This window comes from Talpa europaea (genome assembly GCF_964194135.1).
Source record: "Talpa europaea genome assembly, chromosome: 6".
Lineage (NCBI taxonomy): Eukaryota > Metazoa > Chordata > Mammalia > Eulipotyphla > Talpidae > Talpa > Talpa europaea.
The window spans coordinates 34000909-34013522 of record NC_140072.1 but is presented as its reverse complement, the minus strand read 5'-3'; positions in this window follow the sequence as shown (position 1 = coordinate 34013522).

Genomic DNA, 12614 nt, shown 5'->3' with positions numbered 1-12614 from the left:
TTACCTCCTGCCAAACCCTGGAGACCTTTCTACTTGATTCTCTGGATGCTGAATGAACCCCAGAGGTCAGCTCTGGTGATTAGTGCCTTCTAGAGAAAAGTGGAAAATTCGCTGAAGCAGATGCTCTTAAATTTCGTGTGTGTGTGTGTGTGTGAAGCTCCTCTGAGGACAGTGTTGGAATGTGGGTTCTGAGGTGGTGTGAGGCCTGAGATCGCTTGTCTGAGCAGCAACCTGGGGGTGGCTGTGCTGTTTGCAGACCATACTCAGAACAAGGCTACAAGGCCTCATCTTAGTCCTTGCTGTCTGTGTATGTCTTGTTTCTAAGACCCAGCTTCCTGTTACCAGGCACCAAGGGCCTTTCCTGGACAGGAAAGGATCTGTCCTGAGCCCCAGCTGGCACTGCTCCCAAAGGCTGTCATGAATTCTTTTTTTTTTTTTTTTCCTGCATTATACAGAACTTTTTTTTTTTTTTTTTTTTGGCTCCGTGAGGGGAAGCCTCTTGCCACAGTGCTGCTGTCAGTCAGTAACACTGAGGGCACTGTCCCCACCATTACAGCTTTGGGTTATATGGCACTTACACACAGACACACAAACACACACAAACACCCCCCCGCCCATCTTCCCTCCTAAGAAGTTCATACTGTTAGTGTTTCCAACATCATTACATGCTGTAAGCAGAACAAGTCTTTTCCTTTTACTCTCAGACTCAGAGCTTGAGCCTTGGCACATTCCAGACTTTCCCCTCCTGTACTATTGGTGACTTCCAGGGTCCCCAATATTCTTGTGCACCAGATTTCTTATATAGTCATCTCAGCCCATTGGAGTATTGATAATGATAATAGTGACAAAATACCATGGATTTTGGATATCCTCTGAAGGCAGCTATACGACTTTTGTGCATTCATGCCTACTCTTTCCTAGGAAGCTGTGAACTGAGGGATGAAGAGGCGAATCCTTCCTAAAAGTAAAAAGAAGGCCAATTACTCATGGACAATAGGTGTCCATATTGTCTGTAAGTACATGCAGCAGGAATCACACAGAGAGACACACAATTTCCAAAAACCAAAGGCAGGGCCTCCCCTGATGGCGCAGGCAGTTGAGCGCCGCACTGTGAAGCTGTCCACAGCCTCTGCAGCGCAGGTTCGACGCCGGCCAGCCGGTGAGTGTCCCACATGGCGAAGCAGACCTCTCCTGTCTCACCCGCTGCTCTCCTCAGCAGAGTACTTCGTCAGTCTGCCTGTTTTGTTCTCTGCTATCTCTCTGGTGAATCCTCTCATCCTCCTGCGCGTCTGGTCTGTACCCGGGTTCTTGTATAAGTAAATAAATAAATCTTAAAAAAAAAAAAGCCAAAGGCAGAATTCTTTCAGATGTATGCTGTGTTATTCAGTTATGTGCCAATGAGCACTTGAAATGGGGCTAATATGACTTGAGATGACCCGTGACTATAAAATACATGCAGGTTTTAATGACTTAGTAAAGCAATTTTTTTAAGGTTATAGTGATTTTTTGTAAAAATCACTACTAATTTTTATATTGGTTTTATGTTTAAATGACAATATTTTAGACATACCAGGTCAAATAAAAGATGTATTAAAATTGACTTCATCTGTTTTTTTTTTTAATTAATTAATTTATTTATACAAGCACTGGGTACAGTCAGAAGCGCGGGAGGGTGAGAGAATTCACTAGAGCCAGAGCTGGGAGCAGAACAGGCAGAAGGACCGAAGTACACTGCTGAGGGGAGCAGCGGGTGGCAGGAGAGGCCTGCGCACCATGTGGGACACTTGCTGGCGGCTGGGGATCGAACTGGTGCTGCAGAGGCTGCAGAGGCTGCGGGCAGCTTGCAGCCCAGCGCTCCACCGCTGAGCCACTGGGGAGGCCCCATCTGTTTCTCTTATTTAAAATCACTTTGTTGGGCCTCCCCGGTGGCGCAGCGGGTTGAACGCAGCACTGCAAAGCTGTCAGTAGCCTCTGCAGCACGGGTTTGATTCCTGGCTGGCTAGGGAGCTACACACATGGCATGGCAGACCTCTCCTGCCTTGCCTGCTGCTCCCCTCAGCAGTGTGTTTCAGTCTGTCTATCTTTTCTGCTCCCTGCTCTGTCTCTGGTGAATTCTCTCACCCTCCTGATCCTCTCACCCTCCAGCGCCTCTGACCTATACCCCAGTTCTTGTATAAAAATAAATAAATCTTAAAAAAAAATAAAACCACTTTATTGAGGTATGATTGATGTACAAAAAGTTGTGCATATTTAATATCTACAACTCCATGAATCTGGAGATAGATATACATGTATGAAACCATTGTAACAATGTCAAAAACATAATCCTCACCTCCCAAAGTTTCCTCCTGCCTTCTTTATTTTGTGATAAGAACACTTAACATAAGCTCTTACTCTTTAGCAAACTTTTAAGTTTATAATAAGACTCTAAATTATACAACAGATTTCTAGGACTTTTTCATTTTCCATAACTGAAACTTTGTACCTTTTGATCAATACCACCCCATATTTCCATTCCCCCATTCTGGCAAACACTTTCCTGCTCTCTGTTTCTTTCAGTTTGACTGTTTTACATTCTTCACATAAGTGGCATCATATAGTAATCTTCTATGTTTGCTTATTTCATTTAGCATGATATGAAATTAACATTCCTGTCTCCCTTTTCTCTAATAATGGGAATCCATGGATGAATGAGCAGGAATCATCCAGCTGAGAAAGAGAAGGGTGAATAAACCAGATAGCCCTTGGAAATATTCCAGGGAGAGACAGTATTGTAGTATTCTGTCTATAGTCATCTCTTTTTATTTTATAGCAGAACTTCCCTGTGAGGAATACTAATGAGTTGAGGTGCACTACTAATTCAGCAGATCAACATAACCTCAAGGGAGAAAAGCAAAAAAAAAAATAAAAACCTTCCTATTAACTTCAGCATTGGAATAATTTGAATCACTCTTCTAAGATATCTTGTCTCTCTTCTTGGTTAATTACTGTAGCAAATCTTATTTTCTCTTTAAATTGAGCTCTGAGATGTTACTGAAGTGTAGTTTTCATTGGAAGGAATTAGGAGTCTTTGCTTGGAGGAAAAATAAATCAGCCTGGGGCTGTGGCGTTGAGACTAATATCAGAGAGAACGGCCCCACATTGCAAGCCTACATCTGTAGGGGAACATGCTGACAGCACCCCATGGCAGCGCTGGTCCCAAGAGAAAGGTAAAGCTGCCTTCCCTGCACAGGCATAGCTCATCGCCATTCCTCTGGAAAGCCACCATCTTTCTCAGCAACACAAAAGTGAGCACTATTAGGGAAAAGTTTTGCTTTGAGTGTTGTCTTGGAAAATTGTGTTGATTCTGGTCACCAGAGAAATAAGCAGAACAGCTCCCACTTGGTGAGCATGAGAGTGTGCTGTGCACCTTCAGAGAACCTCATCCAGGTTCCCTCATTGAACACAACCACCTGGAAGGTCAGTACTAATAGAATGATCTTGTTTTGGAAGACAAGAGACCAAGGAAGCTGAAGAAACTTACCAGCAGCCAGACAATAGACCCTTAATCACTGCAGTTTGGTCCTTACATGCTTTTTGTTTTGTTATTCAACAGGACCATAAACTAAGGTCAGTAACCCATTCACAGTGCTCATCTTAGGGCTGGAGGAAGCAACCTGTGTTAAAGCAGTCAGGCCAGGAATTCCACCTCCCATCCCATCTGTATTGTGACATGCAAATACTTCCCTAGGGTCGCTCCCATGCAGGTGGGGCTATTCCCCTCTCCTTGACAGAGTGGTCCCTGATAGCAGGGACTGGAGCTTTCTAACTACCAGCTTGCCTCATTTCCTAAGTGACTCTGGGTAGTCAGCAGAGCGATTCACTCTTCAGAGTGCTATGTGGACCGTGTCCTCTTGCTTTCCCCAGACTGACTCTGTGGACTCCAGGGAGTGAGAACAAAGGTTGTTGCCCGCTGAATAGCAACAGTTTGTTTACACATATTTCTGTCTGTTCTGTAAAATCTGTAAAGAATACAGACCTTATATTTTTCTTCTTTGAGTCCTTCACCGACTAGACTACCTGGTACATAGAACAGGCTTAATACTTTTATTTCTGTAGGGTATGTTATACAAGAATCCATCTATATTTGTGGTGTGTTCAATGCAAATGATTATTGTCCTTTTCTTTTCTGATATGTTCCCTCTTCTTTGCAAGTGATAAAAAACAGTATTCTATTTAAGAATTTTTTAAGAGCATAGTAAGAGTAAACAAAAGTAAAGCCTTCTAGCAATTTTAATAGTTCATCACCTGTTATTATAAATTGTGGCATTCTTAATAGACATGTATGTATGCAGTTAGGACTCCTTTATGAATGCAAAGCTTGACCTTATGATTATATATTACTGACTCAGAGTGATTAATGAAGTGCATGGAAAAAACACCAAGAACAGTGCTATTTCATAATAGATAATAAAGCTGTTAAACTTTTCTTATAGAACTTTAATGAATGATATGACTAGAACTTTACCAATAAATTAAACCAATATTCCAGTTGAATCTTATTTTAAAATTCAAATTTTAGAATGAGCACTGATTGTGGACCTTCCTCATGCTGGGTTTTGAAGACACCGAGTCAATGAGATGTATTTGTGTGTGTGTTTTGGAAACTTCTTGGTTAGTTGGTGTTGTCACTGTCCTGGCCAATAGACTATGGCAGCATATTCCAGTCATTAACACTCTCAGGACTCCGCTCCTCTACCAAAAGCCAGCAAGAGATCATCAAAAAGTCTGGGCTTGTTCCTGCATGCACATCCCATCAGAATGTTGAACATACTTGAAAAGCGTTTAGTTGAGCACAATAAATGTTTTAGCATTGAATTGTAGCAGCTTATACACTTGGGGCTTGTGGAAAATGTCTGGGGAGGGAAGAAACACAGACAAGGTATTAGTTGTGGTCAGCAGCCTTGAAAGATTTGCAGTGAGATTTCAGTTATGTGCCAGGATCACTCATCTAAGGAGGGAACATCAAATTTTAGCAGATTTTAGTAAGTCATTAAGGCTTTTTTTGGATGTAAGAATAACTTTCAATAATGAGAATTTAAATTCTGGTGTGTCCTTCAAAAGAATAGCTCTAAGCACCAAAGAAATGTGATTGGGAAAAAAATGCCTCTGTTGGGCATGTACACATGTATTCAAATTCCATTGGTATGAGGAGTCACATGAACAAAGCCCATGTAATAAAAAAGGGGGAGCCAATACTTTGTTAGTGGTTTCTGAAATGCTTGACCTGTGAATGCTAGTAATGGACAAAACGCCAAATAAACAGGTCACCCTGTAAGGTATATGGCATGTTGGTGCTACCTTGCTGATGCTGTAATTTGTGGTGATTGGCATGTGGATTCTATAGTCCATCTTCACACTTCCCACTTTATAAAATGAGTTACCTCTCAGAAGCCTTGCCTTGTAGAACGGTGCGATGATAGATGAAATCTTTAAAAGCTCATGAATCGGGTCCTTCCTGGTGGTGCAAGGGGTTAAGAAACAGCACCGTGAAGCTATCCACAGCCACTGTAGCATGAGTTCGATTCCTCGGCCGGCCAGGAAGGTGACTGACATGGTGCAGCAGACCTCTCTTGTCTCGCCTGCTGATTCCCTCAGCAGTGTATTTGAATACATCTGCCTGTTCTGTTCCCCGCTCTGTCTCTGGTGAATCCTCTCACTACCTCCCCACCCCTGCATCTCTGGCCTGCACTCCAGCTCTTGTATGCATAAATAAATAAATAAATCTTTAAAAAACTAAATAAAATAAAATCACCTCTTAAAAAAAAAAGTTCATGAATTGAGGAAATGATAGAAGTATTGAAGGCAGGGTATGAAAGTGCATATTAGATGTAAGTAATCATTCCCTGGAGAATTATAAACCCCTTTCCTTTCCATGATGAGGAGGTGCAAGGTTCCAACCAGGTAGACGTCACTAAATCATAGAAACTGGTCTTCTCTGTTGCTGGCAGCTCAGCACTTAGCAGAGGCTATTGCCACACAAGCCTTGGTTTGGATGCTAATTTTTGAGCATTTGCATGACCACCTAATCCTCTGGTAGCCTACTGGGCAGGTTTTAGGGAAGTTTGGCAGTGACTGATATCTAATGCCAGGATAGCTTATCCTGCTGTTCAATGACAGCCACTTCTGTGGCTACTGCTGTTCGGGAAGTATTTGCAAGAGATGGATATCCTCATACTATGTGGCTTTAGAAAGGTCCATTCAAGTGCTTTTGTCCCTAAAGTGATTTGTCATTGATTTTTCATTCTTCCAAGTCCCTGAATGTCCTGTGGAACCATTAGCCATAATCTCTCCATTAATGTAGTTCCATACCTGTGGCATCTGTCCTTGCAGGCAAGTGAACAATCCAGGACGATCATCCTCCCCTCTGCTTTTGCGGCCACTCCTGTGTAAAGCTTCAGTGCTGTCCACTTTTGACTATACAACATAATATGTGGAACTGTCTGAAAAATGAGACCTGCATTGTTTCATCCTTAGTTAACTGTTAACTGGGAATTGCCTGCTGAGCCATGGTGTGGGCCGAAGGAAAGGTGTTAGTGCAGGATGAGGAGCACAGGAGCTTGAGCTGCTTGCTCATGCAACTTATTTGTGCCTTTAGAACTTGCCAGGGTCCAGTTTGTTACCAGCTTACTTGATGGTGGACAGCAGCTGTCTGTGCCTTGTTTTGTGCATCTGATGACTTAGAAAACACTAAGCTCTTATATGTGCATCTCAGATCACATCAGGGCTCACTATAGACCCCAGGGCATCTGCTGGCACACTTGGGCCCTGTGTAGGGCATCTTGCCCAGCAGCTTGGATGTGCTGCAATGCCTTAGCTTACCGTGACACCCCTCATGTTGGCAGCCTTATGGATAACTCGGGAGACAGTTTGAAACAGCATGGCCAAATATTTTATCCCGAAATATGTCTGTCCATTCACGTGCACATCCACCTACCTACCCACCCACCTACCTACCTACCTACCATAAGTAGATACCTACCATAGGTAGGTAGGTATCTACATGTTCTGTGGGCTTCTCTCAATATAAACCAGCAAATTTTTGTATCATTTTGCTGTGTGTAGCACCTGTTGGTGATAGGTCATTATTACCTTCAAATCTGAGAAATAATCTTTTGATAGTATGGCATTGTGATTCATGAGGAATATATATTTTGGTTATTCATATTTTGGTCATACATATTTGGTCTTCATTCACAGTTCCTGGTTCTGGGGCCCCCAAAACCTTGACATTTCCTAACTATCTCAAGCTTTAAAAGTGTCTCTTGTTAAATGAATGAGAGCTTGGAGAAGCAGCTAACAAAGGGTGGCCAGGAGAACCAACCATGTAACTAAAGGGCTGGGATTCCCAGGCCACTAGGGAAAGGAGAGAAGCTAGAGGTTGAATCTGTTGCATGAGGAATAGTGCCCAGGCGTTGTTTCAAGCCATTATGGTTTGCTATATAGCAATAGATAACACACACCATCAGTGGTGAAACTCAAATAGAGTGAAAATGTGTGGAGAGAAAACACATAGTGACTGTGCTATTTACATTCCCTCTGTTTGCTCTCTTTGTTTTGCTTAGTGAGTGTATAGATTATGAAAAGAATCATTTAGAGATGTTTAACCTCTTCCTTAGGAAAATAAATTGCAAACCTCTGGACAGCAGGTGCAGATCCACTATATATGAAAAGGATAGAAATAAGAAAAAAGTTCAAAAGCATATTTACCTGTGTTTTCTCAATTCATAAAAGAGGATTCCTGCAGAATTTAGTTTGAGAGCCTTGAAAACAAGGCTCTACTGGAATCATAGTTTTATTTCACATTTAAAGTTTAAATAGACAAAACGCCTCTGACAAAACAACCATCTACAATGTTTAGCATCCATCAATGTTCCCTTCTATTAATTATTTAGATGGATTAGAATGAGATCAAAATATAATAAAACCAACAATAATTCATACTAGGTGTCACACTCTGTGCTAAATAATTTACATGCACTGTCTAAATTAATAATTGCAATAATTCAGCATTATTATCTATTTTACAAATGAGGAAGCTGAACTTGAAAGTATGTAATTTACACAAGTTTGAATAGCTTGCTTAGGAGGCAAGGACTGAACTTGGCCTTTGTGATCAATAATGTGATCCCAGATGCCCAGAGTCTAGATTGGTTTGTGGTGGTGGGGACTGTTGGAGGACTGGGTACTGTAATAGTCTGTGTTGTGTAGACATTTGGGAGTTCTAATACCTGTATCATTTGGATTAAATAAGTGAGTAAACAAAAAGTAGGACATGAACTTTTCTTTCCTGACAAAGCACACCTTCAAATCCAGTGCTCTCCCCACTGGATCACAAGATCTTTTGAATATTTTTAACATCTGCTTTTTGCAATTGTATTTACAGATCCTTTTAAAATGTGTGAAATATAGTGTTAGGATAAGATAGAAATCACTCATTCTTCTAACTTCCAGAAATAATCATTGTTTTCTAATTATTTTGGCATTTTAAAAGATTTTTAAGTGATTATACATATATCTATAGATGGATGACTCATATGTACAATTGTTGCCAGTGTTCTAATTGCCTTTCTGGAGGGTCTGACTCTGTCATATCAGAAGTGCTTTTCTGCATCCCCAAACTTAAGCACAACTCTCAAGAAAGATGGAATTAAACCCAAGTTAAATTAGAAATACTGTTTTTCATTAATATCAAGATCTGTTTTTCCTCATATTTTAAGATTTCTGAAGTTGAAATGTATCCTGAAATCACTATTTGCTAATTAGCTATACCAAGGTATTTGTCATTTTCTGTGTAGATGTTCAAATTGCAGAACATGCTAGTAGCTTAGAAAGAAATCCTTGTGCAGAGTACAATTTTAGAAAAATTTCTAATGTTTTTTAGATGATGCAGAGGACAATTTGGAAGAATTAGACATTTACGGGGCCTCCCCGGTGGCGCAGCGGTTGAGCGCTGGGCTGCGAAGCTGCCTGCAGCCTCTGCAGTGCCAGTTCGATCCCCGGCCACCAGTGAGGGTCCCACATGGTGCAACAGACCTCTCCTGCCATGCCTGCTGCTCCCCTCAGCAGTGTACTTCATCAGTCTGCCTGCTGTGCTCTCCCCTCTGGCTCTGGTGAATTCTCTCACCCTCCTGCACTTCTGACTGTACCCAGTGCTTGTATAAATAAATAAATAAATCTTAAAAAAAATAAAGTCATCTGCATCTGATAGAACTAATCAATTAAAAATAATTGTTTTTTTAAAAAAATAATTAGACATTAACGACATTCTGAAAAAGTGATTCAGAAGAAAAGAATCTGGATACATGTTTTAAGAATTTCTCACATTATCTGTTTCACTTATTTTACTTTTCCGCATGTACAAGGGTATCTAAATAAGTCTAAAAGTGTTCTCAAAAACAAATAGTGACTATGTTCTCAAAAACACTCAGTTACTATTTTTTTCTGGAAATATAATGTGAGCAATATCGTAACTTCAAATCTCTAGTAAGCTTTTTTAAAATGTGAAAAAGAAAAGGTAAAGTTAATTTTAATAATTTTTTTGTTTAAACCAATATATCTAGGGGCCCCCCTGGTGGCCTAGGGCTTGTCTCAGTGCTGTCACCTTTACTGTCTGAGTTCTATCCAGGCCTGAGAGCTGACCCACATGGCACATCAGACCTCTCCTGTCTCTCCTGCTGCTCCCCTGAGCAGTGTATTTCAATACATCTGCCTGATCTGCTCCCCACTCTGTCTCTGGTGAATCCTCTCATCCTTCACACCTCTGGCCTACAACCTGGTTCTTCCATGCAAAAAAAATATATAAACAAATATATCTAAAATAGCATTTCAAGATGTAATCAATGAACAAAGTTGAGATATTTTGTATTCATCTTTTTATACTATCTTAGAAAGCCAGTATGTACTTTACACTTCATGTCTCAATTCTGATGAGCCACAGTTCAACTCTTCAATACCCACTATTGTGTTCAACAGTGTGCACTGCAGTGAGAGATAAAATACTGTTAGAGTTTAAAGCAGCATTTTAAAAGCAGCAGACCAATGGAGACATTAATCCCCATCCTCCCAAAAACCAAACAAAAAAACTTAATACCTAACTTAATTGCAGTGTTAGCTTTTCCCCATAGTGGAATTCTAAATGAATCTGGAATTTCCAGATCAGCAACAGTGAGGTCATCTGCATAAGAACCTTTGGCATTTTCTAAGGGAAGATGGCTTGCCTGAAATAAACTTTCTTTTTTTTTTTGCTAATAACATTGGCCTGCCCTCTTTCTGTAACTATAAAAACCTTCCATTTTCTGCAATGCCTTGTACAGCCTTTTCCCTTCCTGGATGTGATGCTGTGGATCCATGAATCATTTAATAAATCTAATGAGGTTTCTAAATTTATTTGAATAAACTCTTTAACATGGTACACATAAAGATCAGTGTATCTTATATTTAATGATGGCTTAGGTTAGATAAAGTATGGTACTTTTTACCTCTTGTTGGGAAGGAGATTCTGGATAGAAATTAAATTTAGTGATGTGACATAAAGCTTTAGTGGTTTCTTTGTTGATTTTTCTTCAACAACAAGCAAAACAAAAGAGAATATGAACAATTGGGACTAGAGCAAACTAAAAAACTTTTGCACAATGAAAGAGTCTATAACTAACAAAGACACCCTACTGAATGGGAGAAAATATTTGTACATCATACATCTGACAAGGGGCTGATACCCAAAATCTACAAATAGGTCATACAATTCAACAAAGAGAACAAATAACCCAATCAAAAAATAGGCAGAAGAGCCAAACAGGTACTTCTCCAAAGAGGACATAATAAACAGTCAACAGACACACGAAAAAACATTCATCATTTATCATCAGGGAAATGCAAATCAAAGCCATAGTAAGATCCACCACACACCCATGAGAACTGCTCATGTCAAAATGACCAGAAACAAGTGCTGGGGAGTGTATGAAGGAAAGGGGACCTTCTTATACTGCTGGTGGGACCGCAGACTGGTTTAGCACCTATGGCAAAGAGTGTGGAGGTTTCTCAAAAGATTAAAAATGGATCTGTCATATGTCCCAGCAATTCTACTCCTAGATATCTACCCAAAGAATCTAAAAATACTAAATTGAAGGGAATCTTACACTTCCATTTTCATTGCAGCACTATGTACAATCATTAAGCTATGGGAACAACCTAATTACCCAAAAAGAGATGAATGGATCAAGAACTTGTGGCATACATACTCAGTGGACTACTACTCAGTGAGCAAAAAAGGATAATTCATGTCAACATGGATGGAGTGTGAAGGAATTATGCTAAGTGTAATATGTCAGGAAGAGAAAGACAAATATCAGATATGTCACTTATATGTGGAATACAGAGAAACTAAACAAAGGGTCATATAAGGTCAAATATAAAAACCCTTGAAAGCTGACAATAGAACAGGAATCCAGAGAGGGGGTGGTGAAAACAAAATGAGGAGGGGGGAACCACAGTCGATGGTGGACTGTGGGCGCTTTGGTGATGGGAGCGCTATGGTATCACCAGCAAAAGGGGGGATCCTATACTTCCAAAATACAAACAATGATGTAAACCAACATTACCTTAATAAAAAATGAAAACAAAGATATGTTAGAAATTATGCTTAATGATGAAAGAGATTTAGTTACACTGAAGCATGGTGAGCTGGGATTAGCAGCCTGGGGACCTGAGTAACAACCTTTTGCTCAGTTCGGGGTATGCAACTTAATCCCTGATATGAATCTTAGATCGTATACTTCAATGAGGCAGGATGGACCTAGAGGGGCCCCATGACTGCTGACCCTTTACTCACCCTTGGTATGCGACTATACAACTCACCTCTCAGTATGTAGCCACGTCCGATTAGATCATGTACAGCTGCCAATGCAAACCCACCTGAAACCTTGTAGAAACTGAAGGTGTATATAAGCCCCTGATGTCCCACAGATGGGGCTCAGCCTTTGGATGCAAATCTGCTGAGTCAGCACCGATGCATTAAACCTGCTTCTTGTTAGCCCAAGTGGCCACGTTTCCTTTGTGCCATATAACGACATTTCTTAGACATACCTGCTATTTACCAGCATTTTAGAGGAGAGTTGTTCAGGCAGCTGGTTGCTGGCTCCATATATATATATATTTTTTTACATTTTAAAGGACAGGTTTATTAGGAAAAGAGAGGGACACCTGCATAGTCCCAAGAGCGCTCCCCTCCTCCACAGTCTCAGGTAAGCTCTGGGAGTAGTCTCTCAGCCCCTCCCCTCCTTTGAAGCAGTGCTGTTGCCTCCTTCTTTTCATCTACTGGGGCCCATGAAGAACCACAAAGGCCTCTGAATATCTTCCTCTAATGTCACCACTGTCCTGTGCTCACTCAAACAGGTTTTATACCTTAAGAGCAGTTCAAAGTCCTCTTCCTAATCTCTTTATGTGGCATAGCTTTTAAAATAACTAAGGGGCCTCCTGATGTTCTAACTCTATTTTTCCCCTCCACCTTTGAGAGTATCAGGAAGTCTACAATAACAGAAGATTTTTTTTTTCTCAAGTCATTGATTTATCTTTTA